Raw genomic sequence first — 8,271 nt, forward strand, 5'->3', positions numbered from 1 at the left:
CCAGCACCAGATATGGTCACCGGAGCCTGGCAGGAGCAATTCCTGAGCGCAGAGTCAGAAGTAACCTCTGAGCTCCACCAGGTATGGCCCAAAGCAAAAACAAACAAAAAATAAGCCTCTGAGAAAAGTGGAAATCTTATAAAAATGTATATGCAAACACTTATCAGCTCTTTATATATATGTTTTATCTATAAATGACAAAATAAATAGTGACAGTTTATTTTATATCACTATACAATTTACGGCAGATTTTGGCAGGGGTGACTCATCTGTCCCACAAACAACACTGATTACCACTGAAACTGACCAGTGGCTGGCATCACAGCTGGAGTTGTCAGCTAAAAGTATGGCCCTTTCTAGATGAATTATCCTAAGGCTTCCTCTCACCTGGACAGTGTGGACTCGTCTACAGACAAGAATGAAAGAAGCAAAGGTGAATAACTTTTAAGCCTGGTTTTGAAAATTAATTCTTAAGATTCTCTTTATTTTGGTGGGGGGACATACCCGGTGATGCTCAGGGGTTACTTCTGGCTATGCACTCAGAAATCACTTCTGGCTTGGGGGACCTTTAAGGATGCCAGGATGCCGGGGATCAACTGAGGTATGTCCTGAGTCAATCACGTGCAAGGCAAATACTCTACTGCTGCGCTGTCACTCCAGCCCCTAAGTCGTAATATTCTGTATAAGTCTTTGAGTCTCAATTTGCTCATATAGAGAATGAAAACAATAATCAAATTTACAGAGGTATGGTGAGGATTCATATTTGCAAATCAGTGGATTATAATATAATCGGACATAAAAGTGTAGCACTTCTCCTTTTTATGTAAAATCTAATAACTATAGTATGAGTGATATCAATTCTATGACCCCATCCTTCCATAAAGAGAAACAAGAACATTTTCACCTAGCATCTATCTTTACTACAGTGAGATGAAGCATAGTTAGGACAGATGAATGATGACAAATCTATAAATAAATTTAAATTGTAAGTGTAAAGTTAAAAAATCATTTTAAACAGTTGGTGTAATATAACATATTTAAATTCAATTTTGTAATCATTGTGAACATAGGTTTGAGAAGAACATTATTGGAGTATTGGAAGGAAGACTTAAACTGTTTCCTATTTCTTTTCTAAGATCAGCTATACAAATTAGAGAAGAAAATCATTGTAGCAAAGATAGTACCAGAACTAATGCATATTTTTAGAAATTGGACTTAGAGGTGACAGAAAGGTACTTTCTTTAGAATTCAAGGAAAGCAGGCTAAACAATAGTGATCAGAGAAAAAATGAAATATGTAATCTTGGGCCCGGAGAGATAGCACAGTGGCGTTTGCCTTGCAAGCAGCCGATCCAGGACCAAAGGTGGTTGGTTCGAATCCAGGTGTCCATATGGTCCCGCGTGCCTGCCAGGAGCTATTTCTGAGCAGACAGCCAGGAGTAACCCCTGAGCACCGCCAGGTGTGATCCCCCCCAAAAAAAGAAAAGAAATATGTAATCTTGTACTTTGGGGCTTAAAGATCAAAGATACAGATATAGTGCTGCTATTTTTTAGCTCAGAATGATTGATTTTCTGCTTTCATAGACAAATGATCCAAAAATATTCATATATAATCATGTAAAATAGTTTAATATATATAGCTAGTTAAAAGAATTTATATAGGGGCCGGTGAGGTGGCGCTAGAGGTAAGGTGTCTGCTTTGCAAGTGCTAGCCAAGGAAGGACTGTGATTCGATTCCCCGGCATCCCATATGGTCCCCCCAAGCCAGGGGCGATTTCTGAGTGCTTAGCCAGGAGTAAACCCTGAGCATCAAATGGGTGTGGCCCAAACCCCCCCCGAAAAAGAATTTATATATATAAATATACATATATAATAAAACAACTATTTACTTTCTTATTAATTATTTAAACACCTTGGTATATTTGGTAAAGTAAACACCTTGACAGTTTCTTTTTACAGAAAAAGATTTATTTATGATTGAGTTTCAGACATGCAATGCACAGCATGCTTCACTAGTTCACAATGATTCCAGTTTCCCTCTCCACCCCTGCCTGCCTATGGGGCAGAAAGTTTTTTCTTTCTCTTTGACTGTCTCTCTGCCTCTCCTCTCTCTCTTTCTCTCGCTCTCTTTCTCTTTCTCTCTCTCTTTCTCTCTCTCTCTCTCTCTTTCTCTCTCTCTCTCTCTCTCTCTCTCTTTCTCACACACACACACACACACACACTCTTTAACCCCCTTTTACACACTGTGGTTTTCATTATTAATGCAGTGGGTTATTATTTTTATCATTTTATATCTTTTCAGCACTAAATTCCTGTGCAGAGTGAGTTTCCAATTCATTATCATAATGGTCTCTTCTCTACCCCAAATGTACTGCTCATCCATTTGTGGGAGACTCACCATGAACGGGACTTTCAGTCTCTTATCTCTAATGTATTTATATTATGGGACTTTCAGACTCTCATCTCTAATGTATTTATATTATTACCATATCATCTTTCCCCCTTATATCCCATATAAGCTACCATAATTTTGATTAATTTTGTTGGTTAATATCCAATTTTTTAAGTGTGCCATTAAGTTATTTATGTTGATCTCTTTTGCTTTCTGATGAATACTTGAAAAGTTATAAATCTTTCCCTTAATACCACTTTTTTCTTGTCCCAAAGATTCTGATAATTTATGCCCCAGTTTTCATTTGTTTACAGAAATTTTTTTTCTGGGCCACACCCAGTGATGCTCAGGGGTTACTCCTGGCTATACTCTCAGATATCGCCCCTGGCTTGGGTGACCATATGGGATGGCAGGGGATAGAACTGCAGTCCATCCTAGGCCAGTGCATGCAAGGCAGATGCCCGATGGCTTGCACCTCTGCTTTGGTTTGTTTCCAGAAATCTTTTGATTTTTCTTTGATTTAATTATTCTCAGACCCACTGGTTGTTCCATAGTTTGTTGTTTCCTTTCTAGGTGAGTAGGTCATTTCTCTGTTCTATAGGTAATAATTTCTGTTTTCAGTAAATAATGGGTCTAGGAATATTGTTGTTACAATTTCTAACCTCTTGATTTTATGAATGTATGTTTTCTAATCTAGCATGTGGTCTATCTTAGAGAAAGTCTCATGTAGATTAATGAAGAATGTATAGTTAGTCCGCTGGAGCTGAAAAATATTTTATATGTCTAAAGCCACTCTCTTCCAATATATTTTTTCAAAGTTAGTACATTGTTATTAAGTTTTTGCCTGCTTCATCTGTCCAGAGGTGACAGAGCAGTGTTGATGTATCCCACTACTATTGTGCTGCTGTTGATATCTTTTGTCATGTCTATTAGCAATTGTTTCAAGTGTTTTGTTAAAAAGAAAATATATATATATGTATATATATACATATATGTAGGATTTCTTCCTGATACTTAGTCCTTGGTTAATAAGAAATTATTTTTCTGTCTGTTATAACTCTTTTTATCCTAAAGACTATGCCATTTGATATTAGTATGGTCACCCATACTTATTAAGGGAGTTGCTTACTTGAAGGATTGTCTTAAAACCTTTGACTTTGAATCAATATTCAGGGTGACTACTTTAATTTTTTTCTCCAGGAAAAAATGTTGGATTCATTTTTCATATATATTTGGCAACTCTTTGTTTTGTAAGTGGTACAGTTAGTCTATTGACATTGAGAGCAATGATTTTGACATGCTTTTATGCCATCTTTGTATAGAAGTTTGGTGTGTTTGTGGGGTCTGTTCTGATTTAAATAAGGCCTATCAATACTTTTTTTAAAATCCTACCCATGCCTTCCAGACTAGAGGATTGCTTAAGATAAATTTGCTGTAAATCTTAAGTTTTTTTTAATTTGTATTGAATTTAACTCTTTATCCTTGCTGTTCTTACATAAATATTATAAATAGCACCTAGCACTACCTGCAATTATTCGCAGTGTATGATGGTTATACAAGTGATTGAGAACAGATATCTTACATAATCAACAGGAGAGCCCAGACATTTTATAGAAACCCAGGATTCCCAAAGAGAATAAACCTCTAAACATAAACACTTAGTCGTTGTATCATTGGAAAGCAAGTCCAGAAGTCAGACACACTGTGACCAGAGTCAGAGGAGAGGATTCTCAAATATAGAGTATTCTCTATATTATGACTAAAGAACAGTAGCAATTTCTAATACATTTGTAATTACTCTGCACAACAGTTTAATAAAGCTTATATTTATTTCAATTTGTAACTGGATATTTATATACTAAAATATGTCTAGCCTATTTTGTTTCCTTAATCTTTTAATTTCAATTTTATTTTCTTGAAAATAAATCTCTAGTACCAATTTTGTATATGTCTACAGTGATGCTTGCTGTACTAGATGAAATTTCCTTATTGTTTATCTCATTCTTGTTTTTAGTATTCTCCTCAGATCTTAAGCTCAAGGGCTTGTTGCTATAAATTTACATTTCCTATACAGCAGTTTAACTGAATGACTATAATAGCAAGGGAACCATAGCTCTGGGCAGTTCCAGCAGAGGAACTTCATTTTTGCATAGTTTATTCTCTGTGTTAATGAGGTGATTGCCCTGGGAGCAAGGATTCTGCATTTAGCTTTATGATTGACCTAACTATCTTGCCAAGTAAGCTGGTATCTGCTTCATATGAAACTCATCCTCCATACTGGAGCAGAAGGCAAAACTCTAACCACTTTATTATAACATAATACTAGCACTTATTTTTAGCTGAGTTTTGATGGTTTTGTAGAAAAATTCAAATTTTTGTGTTCTCTTGTTTATGTTTTACACATTCATCTAGGTATAGACTCACTAAATCTATATAAAAAAAATAAAACTGTGGTCCTAAGAGGATAGCCTAAGCTTTCTTTAAGACACACTACTTTCATAGCATATGCAGTCATTTGTTGATTATTCATGTTTCCATTCTAAGTTATTATGTGTGTTGTATATCTTGCTATTCAACAATATAAGCATGAGGTTATCTTGTTTTGTTTTCTCTTTTGGTGATTTTATACATACCCGTTACCAAATCCAGAATAAATTATAGCCATTAAATAATACAAAAACATATCCTTCAATATGTTTAATTATATCATCACCTAATTTAGATTAATTTTTTATTTCTCTTTTATTATTCTTTTTTATTGTTACAAAATCTAGCAGCTGTTTTTGAATTTTATTTTCAATAACCTAGAAGTCAAATATAACCTAGAATTTGCTTTTATTCCTTGTTGCTTTGCTTGTAAATCTACAGTGTCTTAGAGAGCATTATATATAATTTTTAATCCCATTTTTCCCAGAGCAATAGTATTAGTGCAGAAGTTAAAAAATGTTCACGCATGCTCTGCACTGCTTTGATTTCTAGCACTGTATATAATTTCTAGAACGGTGTATGGTCCCATAAACACTACCTGGAGCACAGAAGCTGGTGGAGCAATGGACAACAATATGCTCCCAAGTATAAACATCAACGGATATAGTTCTCCAATCAATTTCTCTAAGACCATTACTTTAATACAAATTCATAAGTTCTATTAATTTGACTTTCAATAATTTTGTAACTCCTTTATTTGAACTTAATTTGATACAAATCTTTTTCTCTAAACAGCAGCATTAAGAAAGGGCTATTAATAAATAGTAGATTACATATATTCTACCAATTTTTCAGGAAAGTTATAGGCTTTCACGAGGGAGCACCACAGCATGTGCTTTTGAGATACATGCACAGAACATTTATCTCATATACAGAAAATGATAAAGAAGTGCCATTCAGACTCTTTGTTGAAAGGTAATGAAGATTAAATAGGCTATAGGTTGAAATGGGTTCTATTACATACCTCTGTTCTACTGGTAGCTCCACTGGTCCCTGTTGTCTATCTAAGTGTGGGGTTATTATTAGTGTGAAAATCTTCTTACTGGTCCTGGTTGGCCTAATAAGAGCCAAAAAATATAACAAGGCAGCTTCTTCCAGGGAGATATGTCAGACCCTCCATACTTCAAGCCTCGAGCCAATTTTATTTAGTTTTTTTGAACTCTATAGTTTTATATATATCATATTATATCATATATAATATATTATATATACACTATGTAGAATATATTAAATATATATTTATATCATTATATATTATTATATTATATTATATTTATATTATTATATATTACATATTTATACATTAAATATATATTTATATTAAATATAAATTTCCATATATATGGAACAGAGGAGTCAATCAGCAAAAAGTGTTGATAATAGATTTTTCTGCCTCAAGATTTTTAGTTGTTGATTTTTAAATATTTTTTCTGTCATTTTGACTCTCTCCAAATGTGCTCATCTGACTTATTTCTTGACCATCTTTAGGGCATATTTAGTCTTTTTTTTTTCACTAAGGTCTCACTAAGTAATGGTAAAAAATTTACAAATGAATAAACATTTAAATTCCTTTATTTTTTTCCTGACTTTAATATGCTTCTGAGTTTTTCCCTGACATGTTTAATTGAAAAATTAGGGATATCGCTATATTATTACTTAAAACTGTAATTCAAATATATACAACACCTATGCAATATTTATTTGAACTTTAATATAATTAAAGTATAAGCATATTATAGCAAATGGTAAAATATAATAGCTAAAATTTTTGGACTATCACTTTGAAATCTTAGGTAATTTACAGTCATTCTAAACTTTTATGTCTTCTAGAAAATAATTACAGTACTTTTTAATAAGACCATTGCAATATTAAGTGCTCGCTTCAGCAGCACATATACTGAAATTGGAACTATACAGAGAAGATTAGCATGGCCCTTGAGCAAGGATTACATGCAAATTTGAGAAGCATTCCATATTAAAAAAAAAGAAAGAAAAGAAAAAGACCATTGCAATATTAAATGGTGCTATATTATTAGATTCTTGGCATAGCTCCTAAGTAAGTACTCAGAACTTTTGGCACTTTTAACTTAATATGAATACTATTAAGACATACTATAGGGGCCAACATGGTGGCGATAGAGGTAAGGTGTCTGCCTTGCCAGCGCTAGCTAGGACAGACCGCGGTTCAATCCCCCAGCATCCCATATGGTCCCCCAAGTCAGGAGCAACTTCTGAGCGCATAGCCAGAAATAACCCCTGAGTGTCACAGGGTGTAGCCCCCCCCCCAAAAAAAAAAGACATACTATGAGTATGTTTGAAGTAATTCTTTGTGCATTTTATCTGTTTTTTTTTTCAAAGAATACTAAATTGAGAATTGGTGATATTAACTTGAATATATCAACTTTTGAGAAATAGCAAAAATAATTTTCTAAAATTATGAAAAAAATTGAGCATTTTTAAAATACATGTAAATAAGGATATCATTTATATTGAGGATTTTTACTTGTGAAATATTAGAAGGGCAAGTGTTCTGCTGAGTTTTGTCGTATTTTCTAAGGTCAAGATTTATTTACCTTTCTTTAAGCTCATTTTCAGTTGGACCCTATCAACGTCAAGTTTTTCTGCATAAATGTTATTTATTTGTTTGTTTGTTTACTTATTGGCATTTGGGCTACACTCAAAAGTGCTTAGGGGTTACTATTCCTGGCCCTGTACTCAGATTATTCCTAGCAGGCTTGGGGTAACATATGGGATGTCGGGGATTTTATTCAAGTAGGTCACATGCAAAGCAAGCACCCTATCTGCAATGCTATTGTTTTAGTCCTTATTTGTTTATTTTACTAAGAGCAAAATACTAAATCTTTTAATAATTGATTTCATTGCAAAATAACATAAGATAAAATGTGTTTGATTTGATTTTATACTATTTAAATGTAGTGCTGTCTAATTATTTTATATATTTATAACTTGATATTTATAGAAATAGGGTTTTAAGTAGAAATAACTGAAAGAAGAGCATTCATACTTATAATAGAGCACTTTCCTTAGTTATCTGAGAACCTAAGTCAATTAACACCCATGACTTCAGCACCACCAGGTATAGTACTGATTACTCCTAAACTATGCTGGACTTAAGAACCCTAAGGAGTGCCCAACCTCAAATTGAAATAGTTCTAATAGTGTAATATCCTTATATAAGAATTGTTCTTTTATTGCACCAGAAATAACTCACTTATTAATTTATATCTACATACTCGCATAAAACATATAAATGAATAAATTAATATAAAATCATTTATTTATTGGTACCACAGCAAACATGGGGTATTTATGATTTATTATTATTCTAAACAGAGTTTACTTAACTAAGTTTTCTTTTTAAATCTTTAACAG

The 8,271-nt window shown here is 33.3% G+C and overlaps 1 non-coding gene across 1 annotated transcript; it reads left to right on the forward strand.

Moving 5' to 3' along the window:
* Positions 1-6,751: 6,751 nt before the first annotated feature.
* On the forward strand, positions 6,752-6,858 carry LOC126007378 (U6 spliceosomal RNA). Its single transcript, XR_007494955.1, has one exon. It is a non-coding gene; the product is annotated as a U6 spliceosomal RNA (small nuclear RNA).
* Positions 6,859-8,271: the final 1,413 nt, after the last annotated feature.

This window comes from Suncus etruscus, chromosome 4 (genome assembly GCF_024139225.1).
Source record: "Suncus etruscus isolate mSunEtr1 chromosome 4, mSunEtr1.pri.cur, whole genome shotgun sequence".
In the NCBI taxonomy this organism is placed as follows: Eukaryota; Metazoa; Chordata; class Mammalia; order Eulipotyphla; family Soricidae; genus Suncus; species Suncus etruscus.